The sequence below is a fragment of the Podarcis tiliguerta genome, assembly GCF_965153285.1.
Source record: "Podarcis tiliguerta genome assembly, chromosome: 2".
Lineage (NCBI taxonomy): Eukaryota > Metazoa > Chordata > Lepidosauria > Squamata > Lacertidae > Podarcis > Podarcis tiliguerta.
This window is the reverse complement of record NC_139535.1, coordinates 41,315,078-41,332,166: the sequence shown is the minus strand read 5'-3', so window position 1 is coordinate 41,332,166 and position 17,089 is coordinate 41,315,078. Positions and strand designations below refer to the sequence as shown.

Sequence of the window (17,089 nt, the reverse complement as noted above, 5' to 3'; positions counted from 1 at the left end):
GAAAGGCTCTCTGGGGTTTGAAGCAGGAAGCCTTGCCCTGCCCTATCTGGAGAGATCAGGGGTTGTACCCCGGGAGCCCTTTTGAGTGTGTTCTGTGGCCCAGTACAAAGCTGGGCCCAGTACAAAGAACTGAGAAGGCCAGTTCTATGCATGCAAGGGCCAGGAAAGGCATTGAATGAAAGTTACTACTAAAGCTGTGAGGAGAGACTGGGCAAAACCGTCCTGAACATGCAGCCACAATGTGCATTTCCTGTCTCCTAAAGGTAAAGGTAAAGGTACCCCTGCCCGTACGGGCCAGTCTTGACAGACTCTAGGGTTGTGCGCCCATCTCACTCAAAGAGGCCGGGGGCCAGCGCTGTCCGAAGACACTTCCGGGTCACGTGGCCAGCGTGACATCGCTGTTCTGGCGAGCCAGAGCCGCACACGGAAACGCCGTTTACCTTCCCGCTAGTAAGCAGTCCCTATTTATCTACTTGCACCCGGGAGTGCTTTCGAACTGCTAGGTTGGCAGGCGCTGGGACCGAACAGCGGGAGCGCACCCTGCCGTGGGGATTCGAACCGCCGACCTTTCGATCGGCAAGCCCTAGGCACTGAGGACACATTTCTTTGGCCAGTGTACACAAATTGCTGTCCGCATAGTATGCAGGTATGGACCCTTGTAAGGCAGGTCTATAAAAGGGCTTTTAGAAAACCCAAACCTCAGTACTTCTAAGGCTGAAGTGTATACACAGCCTAAGTGCAGCTCCTCATCTCTTCCTCCTCCTCCTTCTCTCTCTCTCTCTCTCTCTCTCTGTAGGTAGGAGAAAGAATGCATTTTGAACACAGACTTGGTGAATTGTGTCCATAATCTCTCCACTGCTACCTGCCAAAAAAGATTCCATCTGCTGAGTCATTTGTGTAGCCTTTAGGCGTTAAAAAAAAACACCCCAATTTGTCTGAAGAACAGAACATGCTTTGGCAGAGATATCCTTCAGCGCTTTGCTCTTTGGACCTCTTATTTCCCTTTGTTTACAGCGTGTCTTTATTTAGCTTCCATTTGTCAAGAGCCCTGGGCTTTTCCTCACCCTGAGAGGGACACCTTAGCTTCAGGTCACCGGTCGGTACACGTGGCTTTCCCCATCAGCCCTTGAAACGCAATGCTCCTTTGGCGGCTGGGCCCTTATGCCCAGGTGAGGCCTCTGCTCCTTTCCCTTCACGACAGGAATACAACACTTGGTGTTAGTTTACCTCCATGAAGGGACAGCCAGGTAATCTGAGCGTCTTGCCATGGTATCATTAGGCCACGCTTGGTTTTGTAGCCCACACATGACATGTGGAAAACTACCCCAGTCCCATCATGCAAATTTCCCTGCTCCCTCAGTTTTGATTCAAACCGGCATTTGACTTTCGCCTCCTCACTTTCTGAATAATATGGAGGCAACTCTAATGGCATCAGTGCTATAGTGACAGGGATCCCCCACCCTGCTATGGCAGCTACTAAGGCAGAATGAAACACAGAATACTTCAAAAGCTGAGAGAAAAGCCTATTGCACATAGTTTCTTTGAACAATCTAGTCCCTCTGTTCACTCTGGAAGTGTGCCTTGGCTAATTTAAGATTAGCCATACTGCAGCCTCAGGGGTGTGGGGGTCTTCTTACAGGGGAATTGTTAAGAGGTAATTCCTGGACGTCTTCCATTTATGGCCTTCTTCTGTACCACAGCGATGGCCCCCTTTCTCGCACCATAAGAAGAACACAGAAATCTCCTTTCTACCAAGGTCAGACGAGTTATCCATGTAGCCCAGTGCTGTCTATCCTGACTGGCAGCAGCTGTCCTGAATCTCAGGCAAAGACCATTCACATTATCTGTTCTGATCCATTTACCTGGAAGTTCCAGGAACTGAATATGAGGCCCTTTGCAAGGAATGCCATTGCACTCCCCATCTAATAGACAGCAGGCAGATGGAGCTCATAGGCTCTGGGTTCATACCACAGAAAAAGGGATGTCAGAGAATCCTGCAATAAAACAGGGGCAGATATAGAAATTGAAACAGACTGCTTGTTTGCATCCCAGAATGGAAATAAGTCAAGGGAAGACAAGTGGTATTTGCTCATATCATTGTTGTTTCTAAGCCCCCAAATGGCACATCATGGATGAACTATTTTTCACATGGTTTTACATTTATATTTATGCAGGGTATAGATGTGTGAAAATGTTCCCCACATGGAACATTCTCATGCTCCTGAACCAAGCGGGACTGAACTCCCTGCATATCAGCTGCTGCATGGGCAGTTTAGTCCTGCTTCCTGCAGAGCACAAGTGTGCCAGCCAGTTCTGTGCAGGGTGGCACGCCCAAAGCAAGCAGGATTGAATTCATGGTGTGAAGTCACATAATCATACCGATAATCATCACAACTGGAATTATGTTAAATTTGCAAGGTGAATAACATACTACTGGGCAGAAGACAAACTGCAGCGGAAAAGAAACAGCATCGTTTATGATGAATACATATTGGAATGGAAATTTCTGCCATCTTATATTCCTGCACAATGAAATAGCTGCCATCTCCTAGAGGAAAAGAAATGCTGGGTTTACTCATTGTTGGTATATGACCATGTATCATTCTGTGCAGAAATGTGACATTTCCTGCAAAATATTGTGGTCAGGCTGAGCCGTGTAGCTACATCCGATCGTAAAATAGCAGCTGAATATTGCAGCAAATGAGAAACAGGAACTACAGCAGGTCAATCGAGGCCGTACTACTTCGCACCACCTGCAAGGATGTTACAGTGATCCTCATACCATACAAAGTGCAAGCTGATAACACTGATCATTGGGCTTCCATTAACTAAGTGAATCTTATAAATAAAACTTGGGGGGGGGGGAGGTGTTGATGCTTACCCTTCTTTCTCCATTTGCAGGAAGGTGGAATATTTATTTCTTCTTATCCCACTTGTCAACAGAAATTCCTAGGGCAGTTCTGCATAAAAGGAAAACACACAGAAACAAAATAAATAAATAAAGCAGAACAAAATGGAACTATAGTAAAACACAAGCTAGAAAGGCAGCAAGACCTTAAGAGCCAGATTAAAACAACTGGAGAAGAGCCACAGCACAGCGGCAGAGCATCCGCTTTGCATGCACGAGGTCCCAGGTTCAATCCCCAGTAGCCGCTGTCTGAAAACCTGGAGAGCCACTTCTGGTATTGTCAGTGTTGACAATACTAAGCTAGATGGAGCAAAGGCCTGACTTCAGTAAAAGGCAACTTCCTTTAGCAGGGACTAAAATTAAGACTGGGGAAAATAGAAAAGGACTCTGCCTTGCACTGAAAAGTCAACAAAGTATACCATAGGAAAAGCATCTCAAAATTGGGAGCCACCATTGAGAAGGTCCTCTCCCTGGTACCTTGCCTTAAATCAGGGGTGGCTAGACTGTGGCCCTTCAGATGTTGCCACCCTACAGCTCCTATAATATCTTAAAATTGGGCATGTTGGCTGGGGCTGATGGAAGTCCAACATCATCTGGAGGGCCACAGGTTAGCCACACCTGGCTTAGATTTTGGGGGGCATTCGCAGAAGGTCCTTGACATGGTTGTGCTAAACGCCCCATGACTGCCAAACTGTACTGCCAAATACTCCATTACTGTAAGCTGCAACCCTAGACACTGTTCCCATAGAACTAAATAGGACTTACTTTTGAGTAGACATGTATGTGATTGTTCTGTTAGGCACCGTAGCAGGTGCATTTCAGGCCTCTATGCCGAGTTCTGACTCATAAAGGTAAAGGTACCCCTGCCCGTACGGGCCAGTCTTGACAGACTCTAGGGTTGTGCGCCCATCTCACTCAAGAGGCCGGGGGCCAGCGCTGTCCGGAGACACTTCCGGGTCACATGGCCAGCGTGACATCACTGCTCTGGCGAGCCAGAGCCGCACACGGAACGCCGTTTACCTTCCCGCTAGTAAGCGGTCCCTATTTATCTACTTGCACCTGGGAGTGCTTTCAAACTGCTAGGTTGGCAGGCGCTGGGACCGAGCAACGGGAGCGCACCCCGCCGCGGGGATTCGAACCGCTGACCTTTCGATCAGCAAACCCTAGGCGCTGAGGCTTTTACCCACAGCGCCGCCCGCGTCCCCTTCTGAGTCATAGCTTCTGTTTTAAAGAAACATTTGTTAAACTTGTGAAACTGTTGACTATTGTCTGAATCGGATGTATGCTAAGTCACTACAACTGTGGAGCCCTCATCGGTCACTAAAATTCCTCTCCTCTGTGAATATTACCTCCGTTAAGCACCTTTTGAAGGAAAGCATTAACAGCAATTGGAAAAAACAAAAACGTACTGACAGAGAAATCTTAAGAGAGTTCTCTCTTCTGTCCCTGTCTGGGGAGAAGGGCTCGGCATTTTCATGAGTGTTTCATCTCCCCCAGGAGGCAAAGTGGAGCTGATGGGGTCTGCGCTCAGGCTGTTATTTCATCATTAGCCTAGTAGCTCCTTTGAGAAATAGTGAAGAATATGGCTGTTAAGGTCAAAATTAGGCTTCTAAAATCTTGGCTGTTTTGTTAAGATAGACTTAATGCTAGGGATGTGCATTGGCTCTAGAGGTTATTTGGGGGGTCAAGTGTGATGTCAATAATCCCCTGAGTAAGATTCTGTAGTGTATCGTTCAGCTCTAAATTGTCCTATATATCTCTATGGCCCGTGGGCTTTGCAAGTAATGAGGCTGTCCAAAATGCTGCCTGCAGAACACTGGGTTTTTTGTTTGTTTAAGCATAACAGTGTGGGATTTTTAAAAATTAAAAGTTCCATTTGTTTGTTTGTTTAATTATATGTTAGTTTGCTAAAACTAACAACATATAAAACGGCGTGAGCTCCCGTTGTTCGGTCCCTGCTCCTGCCAACCTAGCAGTTCGAAAGCACGTCAAAGTGCAAGTAGATAAATAGGTACTGCTCTGGCGGGAAGGTAAATGGCATTTCCGTGCGCTGCTCTGGTTCACCAGAAGCGGCTTAGTCATGCTGGCCACATGACCCGGAAGCTGTACGCCAGCTCCCTCGGCCAGTAAAGCGAGATGAGCGCCGCAACCCCAGAGTCGGACACGACTGGACCAAATGGTCAGGGGTCCCTTTACCTTTACCTGCTAAAACTAAAACACTCAGAACTTGCCAGAACTCTGGTTGTAAGTTGCTTTGGGCAAGATAAAGCAACTAACAAATTTAATAAATAATAATAAATGGTGGAAGACTTCTTTAATATAAGACAGTTTATGGAAGGAACAAACCATGCAGCAGGTTGGTGCTGCTAATGCAGAACTGCAAACTGCACTGCTCACTGCCTAAGAGCTGACTGGTATGGCAAGCCAGGAGAGCCAATATACTATGCAACAGCCAGAAAGGAAGTCTGGGATAAGGCTGCAAAACATTTAAAAAAAAATGTAAGCAATAATACACAGCATTTCACCACTTCTTAATTATTTTAGGGAAGAGTCAGCCCCCTTCTCCCACCTCCATAAGGAATTCCTGAGAAATTGGATCCCCTTTGCTCCCCATATAAACAGCGCCTGGACTATTTGTCTGCATGGCAGGCTTAATCCCTAGAGACGACTGCTGCCAGCCAAACCACTTACATATGTTTTGCCTGTTGTATTCCAATCCTAAACAATTTGGCTGTGTTATATCTAAGCCCTTTGTGTGCTGGAGTATCAAGAGATCATCCCACTACTCACTCTGAAAGGGGCTGGCTGAGTTTTTGTGAGCACTTGCTTTGAGCGCTCGATAAAGGTTTATAGGTGCTCAAAAAGCACCCACCTCTGCCATCTCCCTCTTCCTATAGCTCTTACCTTTTAAGGAAAGGGAAGATGGCAGTACAGTAAGTCCACAATTTACGCACATTTGACTTGTGTGCATTCAGCTTTACGAGTGGCAAAAATAAATAAAAGAGGGAGCAGAAAGGGAGCAAGGTTCTTGGGGGAAATGTCTTTGGCAATCCCACCCGCCACTGAACCCAATGTGTTTTGAGTATACGTAATTGTGGCAATCGGAAGGTTGGCGGTTCAAATCCCCACGACGGGGTGAGCTCCCATTGTGCGGTCCCTGCTCCTGCTAACCTAGCAATTCAAAATCACGCAGTGCAAGTAGATAAATAGGTACCACTCCGGCGGGAAGGTAAACGGCGTTTCCATGCGCTGCTCTGGTTTGCCAGAAGCGGCATAGTCATGCTGGCCACATGACCCAGAAAAACTGTCTGCAGACAAATGTTGGCTCCCTTGGCCAGTAAAGCAAGATGAGCGCCGCAACCCCAAAGTCGTTCGTGACTGGACTTAACTGTCGGGGGCCCTTTACCTTTTTATTTGTGGCTTTGGGTGTAATACCTGGAATGTAACTCTCACATGAATTGTGGGCATACTGTACTGGTGAAACTTGTTTCCTCACCAGCGATGGGATTGGGATTCCCAGTCTCATAATCCCTAAAAGGAAACTGATACTATTTGTGTCATTTCCACCAGACAGAGGAAAGGCCTGGGGGGGAGGGGTATATCTGCAACATGGTAGCAAAGGGAGGAACTAGATCTCTGACAGGCAAGGATGTTCTAGACACTAGCCAATACTGCCCCACCCCCATTTGCTCCAAAGAAACAGGCTGTATTCTTGCGGCCTGTTTCTTTGGAGAAAAAGGGGTGGGGGTAGTGACATTGCTTGAAATAGTAGTGCTTGCAAGAAAGGTGTTTACTGAGCGAGAGGTTGCACAGTCTTCCCAGGAAAGCCCAGTTCCTGAAAAAAGCTCCTGGTGACATACAGTACTTGGAAATTAAAGTGCATAATTCAAGCTTGGGCGTTTTGCTGTTCTGATAAATATGATGAAATCTCACAAGGAAATGAATTGTGTTTTCTAAGAAAACCTTGCAGTATTCATCTGAATCATCTGAATTTATTTTCCGTTTGCCTGTTTCTTTGGCTGTTGGTTCTCTAATAAATATTTTATTATTCTTGTGTGCTTTTAATGTTTTGTGCATTTTTTCTTTATTGTCCCAGACTGGGCCAAGGGGGGCTGTCGTGCAATCACAATCATACCCCATCTCTGGCCTGGTGTTTTATTGTAGACCAAGCAGCATGATAATTTAGGATAGCACAGAGCTGGCCCCGAAACATTGCATTTGCATCGACAAACATTGCATTAGCACCCAGTGGGAATGAAACCTCTTTGCATCTGTGCAGCCTGCCAACTTTCCATTCCTGTTTGATCCAGAGAGATCGTAAAGCTGGAAAAAGATAATACATTTCAAGAGCATTCAAAACAAGGTGAGAAAGGCAAACCACTTTTGTTGATTTGTCTCTTTTAGTGGAACTCTCCAATACCCTGCAAAACCTGGTTAGTAAGGCCCTGTGCAGGTGTCAAATTGTGGGGATAATGTGGAGGAGTAGGATTGTGCCCAGTGGTCTGGCTCCTGACCACTATATACTGAACTTGTCTCTTGTGCATGTAGAAGCTCAGCAAAGAAGATCTGTTGGCAGTGGCGTAGCGTGGGTTGTCAGCACCCGGGGCAAGGCAAGTAATTTGCGCCCCCCCCCCGCTGCACTGTCCCTCCCCCAGATAGTCCCTCGCTCTCTCTCCGCACCACACCGCACGCCTGGCACCCTCCCCTCCACAGTGGGTGGCGACCCGGCGGCTCGGATCGGATTCGCACAGCCAGCACTGCAGTGAGAGAGAGTGAGTGAGCCAGGTAGGGGCAGAGAGCTGCGAGTGCGAGCATGCCCCCCCCCAGATGTTACGCCCGGTGCGGCCGGCCCCCCCTGCACCCCCCACGCTACGCCACTGTCTGTTGAAGGTGCTGGTGGAGTTCAACCTGCTCCTCCATCCATGCATTGATCATGCCCACATTTTGGTCATGTCCCCAGGAATGAGAGACAAAATTATTATTGATTGATTGCATTGATATACCACCTTTTTCTCCAAGAAATGCAACGTGGTGTACATGGTTCTCTCTTTTCTCATTTACTCCCCATAACAACCCTGTGAGGTAAGTGAATAGCCCAAGGTCACCCAATGAGCTTCATAGCCAAGTGCATATTTGAACCTTGTTCTCCCTGATCCTAGCTCAATACTCTAACCACTATATCACACTGGCTCTCAACTAGATTACTTGCAACTAGATGATTCTATATGACCATGAGCAGTGATCCCTCTTTCAAATTACCAGAACAGAAAACCTGTCATCTGCTCCCATCCTAGGCAAGTAAATAAGGGTTTAGAATGGACCTTTTCTATAGCTTTAACAGTGCCCAAATGCACAACTGAAGTAGTTCGGCAACATGACTTTTTAAGATGCTGGTGGAACATCATACAGTCCAAAAGTTGTGCCCTGGGAAGGATTCCTTGAAAACATGAAAGAGCAATGCCAAAACACCATGCCCAGGTAGCATAGGCTGAGAGATGCATGTGCATGGAGCATATATTAAGGGCTGCAAAATGTCTTAGGCCAGCATGAGATCCAAACATAGATTGCTGTTTGCAAGCATCCCTGCAGATTTAAGCATATTTGTATAAATGGTAGCAGTAAAAGCTCTGCTGAATGAAGTACAATTGCCTCCGGTCTATTTTTGGGGAACTCTGCATCGTGTTTAAGTTTTTTCCACCTCTGGCAATGGCATGACAGAGATGGCTCTGGACCTTGCAGCTCCCTGATGAGCCAGAATATGATCCACCTGCTTCCTCTTTTCCTGCCCTGGTCCTTGTTGCCCAAACAGCCATGACATTGCAATGTGTCCGTACATTTATCATGCCTCTTTTAGACATTCCCAATAACAGCTGTTATTTTGGGGGCTAACAGCAGCTCAGAGGAGAGTTTTCCTCAGGATGGTGGCATGGGGTGAAAGGGGCATACTCCCCAGTCCCCACAGACCTGCTCCTGCTCATCTCATGCAGTTGCCATTTTGAAAATCAAAGAGAGAGAGTCAGCGTAGTGTAATGCTGAGACTGTTGGGCTATGACCTAGAAAACCAGGGTTTGAATCCCCGCTCAGTCATGAAGCTCACTGAGGATGACCTTGGGCCAGTCACTGTCTCTCAGCCAAACCCGCTTCACAGGGTTGTTGTGAAGATAAAATGGGGAGAGGGAGAAGCATGTATGGCACCTTGGGCTTGTTGGAGGAATGGGGGGAGTATGTATGTGAGAAAAACATACAAGATGACTTTCTCAGCTGGGTTAGGCACAGCCTGTTGGCTGGGAAACATCTAGTGTAAAAAGTCTCAACTCTTGTGTTTTCCTGGGAGATGACTGAGACCTGTTTATCAGATCCCCTCAGTCCTTTCTTGGTTTGGGGCCAGGTCACCATGACTGAGGAATCAGCCAGAATCAATGGGAATTGTCCAGTATGTATTTTGCTTACCATCAGTCAGTCCATGATTTGGCAAAATTGGCCGGGGGGGGGGCTTGTGTAAAGTTCTAGGGGGTTCCATTTTAGTGCTATGTGCATTGGCAGGGTGTGTTCCTATGTCTGGACAAATTCATGGATAATAAGGCTCTCACTGACTACAAGCCATATTAGCGACATTCTGCCTCCACTGTTGACGGGAGTGTGCTTCTGAATACCTCTTTCTGGGAATCACAAGAAGGGAGAGTGCTGTAGCATTCAGGTTCTGCTTGTGAGCATCCCATGGGCATCTAGCTGGCCACAGTGAGAACAGGATGCTGGACCAGATGGGCCTTTGGTCTGATCCAGCAGGCTCTTCTTACAAGGAGGGAGGGGGGTACCTGATTATTTCTGGTCTCCTTCTGGGAAAGCTAGCTTTCACCTCATTTGTGCTTTCGTGGCCATCTTACTTTTTTGCTCACCAGACTCCTGCTTCCTAGTTTCACCCACTCTGCTCTCCACCATCCTTTCAGTCATCTACCACTAGATTCAATCCATATCTGTTTGGGGTGAAAATCTCACATACCCGAAAGCTGGCAAATTAGGCCATTGCCTGCAAAAGATCATGCCACACCATGTTGCCACATTGTTCTAGATCTGTGCATTTTTATATTTTTATTTTTAGCTGGTAGGGAATAAAAGTAAACCATGACTTCCGAAAGCAAAACAAAACAGTTCAAAGAAAGCAGAAGGCAGAGCTCGAGGGCTTTTCTATATTTGGTAATTTACGAAGGAATTGGATAGCGAAAGAGCTCTGTTTTGCAAGCTCCGATCGCCCTCTACTGAGCATTTGCTGCACTAAATAAAGCTTCATGGATATTGTTAGCGCCACACACACACACACACACACACACACAAACAAACATACAGGAGTTATCAGCAATCTTGGAGGAAAACCAAGGTTTGCAAAAGTAAAAACAACTGCCTATGAAAACATTACAATGGGAACTCTGCAAAAGACTTATGAGGACTCTCTGTAGCCACAGAATGCTGGTTGATTTTGGTGGGGGAGGGAAGGAAGCTCAGAAAAGGAAAAACTCAGTGGGAGTGGAAATGACATGGAGTATCCAGGAAGGCGGGAATGGCTGGCTGGTAGGAATTCTCAGCAGGAGAACTCCATGCTGCAACACTTTGTTGCAGATTCCACTTGTGGCAATCTAGCAGTCCTTTGTCCTTGGAGCTCTGTACTTGGAGCTATAACACTCTGTGAGGACTGAAGAGCCAGCTTTCAATCTCAATTCAGAGACTGATAAGGTTACATCCATACCATACATTTAAAGCCCATTTGAAGCACAAATAAAATAAATCATAGCAACTGCAGTTTACCTCTCATAGATTTACAACTCTCAGCACCTTAACAAACTACACTTCACATGATTCTTTGGGAGAAGCAATATGCTTTAAATGTGGGTATGGCTTGAATAATACATGGAAGCCTCTTTTATTTACAGGTCTAAAAAAAAAAGTATTCGTGGGGCATTCATGCAGTTGGGGCTGTGGTTAGTCCTAGAATTAATTTTAATGTCTCTACTGTGACTAGGGCCTTGTTAGATACAACTCTCAATCCCCCCCCCGGTGTTTTTACTTGTGTAGCTCCCAAGCTCTGTTGGATCGTTCTGCTTTCTTGCCTCTGCCATAACTCATGAAAAAGACTGTCATAGTCAAGCCTCCTTGAAACAGTTCCTTTTATTCTCTGTTTTCCATTATCAGCCTTTCAGTCTTACTGTGCCTCTCTCTGTGTCCTTGTCAGGTAGCGGAGAGTGAAGGGAGACATGTGCTCCGTACAGTTCATTTTCACTGGGATTGTCATACCAATTTCAGATGCTTTAAATGAATAGAACTCTGTGTTCTGTTTAAAAAATAAAGAAAACTTGGCAAGTGACTAATCAGTTCTGTTTTGCATGCATTTACATAGTACAGTACCTTAATAAAGGTGCGTCTTGAAGGTGACAGTTTCTCTCAAGTATAAGGTGACTGAACATTTAAATGTTCTGAAAGCGACCACATTGCTTACACTAGAGATGCCTTCAGGCAATACCCAGGCTCCCCTCTCATTCCCTTGTCCTCATTCATCCTCTCCCCACTCCTGGCAAGAGTGAAGGGAGCAATCTCTGCTTTCCGCCTGGCTAGCATCACTTCCAGGATGTTAGAAAACCGTGCTGGCAGAGCCAAAAGGGAGTGTGTGAGAACTGGCACTCCGGAGCTTTATTCAATATAATAGCCAACAACAAACAAACAAACAAGCACTGGCCCACTACAGACTGTAAAAACAAAACAAAAAAACCTTTGTGTTTTTAAAGTAGATTTACATCTAATTGTTCCAATTTGTTTGCAATTCCTTTACTTATTTATTTCATAAAATTGATATGCCTCTCGAATGTAAAAAGAGAAGATGTCTGCACTTGCCCACAGGTTTCAGGATACAGTGGTACCTCAGATTAAGTACAGTACTGAATTCATTCCGGAGGTCCGTTCTTAACCTGAAACTGTTCTTAACCTGAAGCACCACTTTAGCTAAAGGGTCCTCCTGCTGCTGCTACGCCGCCAGAGCACGGTTTCTGTTCTCGTCCTGAAGCAAAGTTCTTAACCTGAGGTACTATTTCTGGGTTAACAGAGTCTGTAACCTGAAGCATATGTAACCTGAAGCGTATGTAACCCGAGGTACGACTGTAGTCTTGTTGTACATAATAAGCAGCTGGTGACACAGTTCAATGTACAGTATTTCTTTACATTAACCAGTGTCACTGGCAGCAGATTGCAGCTGAAAGGGAGGACTTCCGGAGGCGGCGCGAAACCGTGATGGCGGACCTCTTCGAGCTCTGAAGAGGGGCACCGCAGAAAAGGGTTGTTTCGCTACGGCGCAGCGGCAACCCATCAAGAAAAACCACGGACAGAGAGAGTCCGTGGCCGTGGGACTCGGCGGGCACCTGGAGCGACCCCAAATTCGCGGAAGGGACCCCGTAAGGGGCTCCGGAGTGAAGGAGGGGGAGCGGTGCTGTGAGTTCATCGCTCTTTCTGCGGAGGCGAAGCCGCGCGGCTGTCACGGATGAGCGCTGACCTTTCTTCCAAAAAATACTACTCTGAAACAGCAAACCCGTGAGTAAGGACTTAAGATTTGTTACAATAACTTGAAGAAATTTGGCTGAAACCGGGAGACGAGAAAGAGGAAGTCCGTCTTCCGGCACTGCTTATAAGATCAAAGCAGACTGTTTAAAGAGCGGAAAGCGCTGTGAACAGGGAAGCTTTAAGGCTTTAAAGTGGGACTTTCGTGCACACTTGAAATTCTATTCTTAAAGGAAGAAAAAATACAGTTTAAATTGGACTTGGAGCGGTCCCCCATGGGGCGAGGGAAGACTCTAACCCCAAATCTTCGGGTGGCCGGGTGAAGTTGCTTGACTGCGGAACTGTTACAAACTTCCAGATACTTTTGTGACTGAAGTGCAACTTTTGGGCTTACTTAGTTTGAGTGGATACAATTGCAGGCACCTTGTTGGAACATTGTTAAACGTTTTAAAGTGCTCTGCAGGACTTTTTTCTTAGTGTTTTGGAACTAACTTGCTTTTAAAATTGTTTTTGAAAACGGAAACTTTAATGGCGGAAAAGTTACCTTCTTCTTACTAACTTTTGGTGGCACTCCCCCTAGAGGACATTGGATAACAAAGGCCTGGGAAAAGTTTTTTTGCTTACTTTCTTTCTCCAGACTGTTTATAAATTTGGACTTGTCTTTCCCATGGGATTACAACATCTGACCTTGAACATTGACTGATGAGTGGTACAGGAAAGACAAGAGCAGCCAAAGCTAAGGAAGCTAAGGAAAAAGAAAAAGCAAAAAAGCAGGCACAGCTTTTGCAAACAACTTTAACTCAGGGACGTAGACTATCAGTGCCTGCTGTGCTTGCAACACAAAAAGTAGAAAGTGAAAAGCCTGAAAAATCTGAAGAGGAAGATATGGCATCAGGAGGAGCAGAGGCAGCACTGAAACAAGTTTTGGAACAATTGTCAATATTAAATCAAAAAATTGATAACCAATCAACAAAAATTGACCAAGCTACATCCTCGATCCAGAAATTGACAGATCAGGTTTCCCAACACACCCAAGCAATTGAAAAATTGCAAGGAGCAACGGAAGAGAACCGTAAATTGGCAGGGGAAGCCGTTGAAATTGCAACATCAGCTAAAAAAGAGGTTGAGGAAGTTAAAGCAGAAGTCAAGCCTCTGCATAAACAGATAGGGGACCAACAAACCTATCTCTCTTTGGTGGAACTGAAAAACCGGGAGACTAATCTTAGGCTTAGGGCGGTCCCAGAAATCGAACAAGAAGATTTGATTGGATTTTTGACAACAGAATTTTCAAAGTTCTGGGGCTTAAAAGAAGAAAGTGATTTTAAAATAGTATCGGCTTTTCGACTGGGAAGATTGGTAAGAAAAGATAGATCTAGAGACTGTCTAATAGCTTTGAGATCAAGAGAGGAGAGAGACAAAATATTAGGCCTACACTTCAAAAACTCAATTGAGATACAAGAGAAAAGGGTGGAAATCTACCGAGATATTCCTAAACAGCTATTGGATCTGAGAGCCACCTATTCAGAATTGGCTAAGTTGTTGAGATTTAACTCAATCCCTTATAGGTGGGAGTTCCCACAAGGACTATCATTTACTTACAAACAGAAGAAGGTTAAAATAAGATTACCAGAGGATTTACAAAAGTTCCAGCACGACCACGGAGAAGATCTCCAAAAAGAAGCAGCAGCCTTTTGGCCTATACTTAAACCAGGACCCACTCTGCCAGCAGGCGGAGGGACGCCTAAACCCTCGGAATTAGAGGAAAAAGAAGATACACCGCTCTAGGTGTAACAGAATAGTTCAGGATGTCTCTGCAGCTACTCAGTTGGAATATAAATGGCGGAAATTCCCCGGAGAAAAGAAGGAAACTGTTTCATATATTGAAGAAAGAACAATTGGATATTATTTGTTTACAAGAAACCCATGTGACCAGGCTCCACAGGAAAGTTTTGGTCAACAAAAGACTAGGCCAAGAGTTTATTTCCTCAGACAAGGTAAAGAAAAGAGGAGTGGTGATTTATGCTAAGGAGAGCCTGATACCTAAATTTTTATTCAAAGATGAATATGGAAGAATTCTGGCAATTGAAATCCAGACCCAAGGAGAAAAAATATTGATACTAGGAATTTATGCTCCAAACGACGGGAAATCAGAATTTTTCAAGAAGCTGCATGAGACGCTGCTGGACTATCTGGACTATGCTAACATCATAATGATGGGAGACATGAATGGAGTGGTGTCTACACATATGGATAAGTCTTATAACCAAAATCTAACATCAGACGGCAGACTGCCTAAAACTTTTTTTGAAATGACTGACAATCTGGATTTGATTGATATATGGAGGACAAAGAACCCCCTAGGTAAAGAAGGAACTTTCTTCTCTGAGGCCCACCTGTCCTGGTCAAGGATCGACCAAATCTGGACCTCCAGGGGGCTGGCACCCAAGACTAAAAAGGTGGAAATCTGCCCAAAAACATGCTCCGACCACAACGCTCTGAAATTAGATCTCAGACTTACTCAAACCGGTTCCTTCAGATGGAGAATGAATGACACTCTTTTAAGAGATCAAGAGATTGTGAAAAAGGCCCAAAAAACATTAAAGGACTATTTTGAGATAAATTTGAATACTACAGTAGAAAAAAGAACGATCTGGGACGCAAGCAAAGCTGTCATGAGGGGGTTTCTGATACAACAGAATACAATTAAGAAGAAGCTCTGGAATGGAAAGAAAGATAAAATACTGGAGAAAATACATCAAGGAGAGAAAAAATTGAGAACTAAACCAAAGTCAAAGGATCTGTTGAGAGAAATTAAATTCCATCAAGCAGAATATTCAAAATTGATTAATCAGGAGATTGAATGGAAAATAAAACAGATGAAGCAAAGATCCTTTGAATCAGCAAATAAATGTGGAAAGCTGCTAGCTTGGCAGCTGAAAAAAAGACAAAAGTTGAATACAGTTACAAATCTAGAGATTGAAGGAAGAACGGTGCAGAAACCAGAGGAAATTAGGAAGTGCTTCCACAGATATTTTAAAGAACTTTATGTACAGGGGCCTCAGAAAGAATCAGAGATAGATCATTTTTTAAAGACAAATGGACTATCAAAAATAACTCAAGATAAAAGATCAATCTTGAACTCTACAATAACCACCCAGGAAATTGAAAGTGCCATTCAGAACATGCAACTAGGCAAATCTCCAGGCCCGGATGGGCTTACCTCCAAATACTACAAGACTTTGAAAGACTATTTAACACAACCCTTGTTGGAGGTATGCAACCAGATCATGGATGGGAAGAGGGCACCAGAAACGTGGAAAGAAGCGTTCATCACATTGATACCTAAGATAGAATCTGAAAAGACTCAACTCAAGAACTACCGCCCCATCTCACTCCTGAATGTGGATTACAAAATATTTGCAGACATTTTGGCAAGTAGACTTAAAAAAGTTTTAATTGAAGTAATTCACAAAGACCAAGCAGGCTTTCTCCCTGGTAGACATTTATATGAGAATACCAGAAACATCATCGATATTTTGGAACTTTTACAAACTAACAGGAACACAAGGGCGGTGTTAATTTTTGTTGATGCGGAGAAAGCATTTGACAATATATCTTGGATGTTCATGAAGAAAAACTTGGAAGGGATGGGAGTGGGGCGGGGGTTTGAAAATGGGTTACGAGCAATTTATTCAGAGCAAAAGGCCAAATTAATAGTGAACAATGTGGTGACGGAGGAGTTCAAAATTGAAAAAGGGACACGACAAGGGTGCCCTCTATCCCCTCTTTTATTCATTTCAGTCCTGGAGGTGCTATTGAACATGATAAGGGAGGACCGGCTGGTACAAGGGATAGAGGTCGGAGTGAAACAATATAAACTTAAAGCTTTTGCAGATGACCTAGTTTTGACATTGCAGGAGCCAGAATCCAGTACAAAAAGAGTTCTTGAACTTATATCTGAGTTTGGTCAGGTGGCGGGGTTTAAGTTGAACAAACAAAAAACCAAGGTTTTGACCAAGAATTTGACACTTACAGAAACAGAGGGGTTTCAGAGAGAAACAGAATTAAATGTGGTAAAGAAAGTGAAATACCTAGGGATCTATTTGTCTTCCAAAAATTTGAATTTATTTAAGGACAATTATGAAAAATGCTGGTTGGAAGTAAAGAAGGATTTAGAAATTTGGTCAAGATTGAAACTTTCCTTGTTGGGAAGGATTGCAGCAATTAAAATGAATGTATTGCCGAAAATGTTATTCTTGTTTCAAACCCTACAGATCGTGGACAGAGAGGAATGTTTTGGAAAATGGCAGAAGGATATATCTAAGTTTGTCTGGCAGGGCAAAAAGCCCCGAATAAAGTATAAAATATTAACTGATTCAAAAGAAAGAGGGGGGTTTGCCCTGCCGGATTTGAGGTTGTACTATGAAGCTGCAGCCTTCTGCTGGCTGAAAGATTGGTTTTTGCTAGAAAACACCGACGTCCTAGATCTGGAAGGTTTTGATAATGCATTTGGTTGGCATGCATATCTATGGTATGACAAGGTTAAAGTTCACAAATTGTTTAAAAGCCATATTGTCAGAAAAGCGATTTTTGCAGTCTGGATGAAATATAAAGACTTATTAGAGAGTAAAACACCGAGGTGGC

At 44.6% G+C, this 17,089-nt stretch overlaps 1 long non-coding RNA gene across 1 annotated transcript; it reads right to left on the bottom strand.

Moving 5' to 3' along the window:
* Window positions 1-1,889: 1,889 nt before the first annotated feature.
* LOC310672068 lies at window positions 1,890-3,743 on the bottom strand. The gene is made up of 3 exons (XR_014508379.1): window positions 3,674-3,743; window positions 2,882-2,960; window positions 1,890-1,994 (listed from the first exon to the last, which is right to left on the bottom strand). It is a non-coding gene; the product is annotated as an uncharacterized lncRNA (long non-coding RNA).
* Between the last annotated feature and the right edge of the window lie 13,346 nt (window positions 3,744-17,089).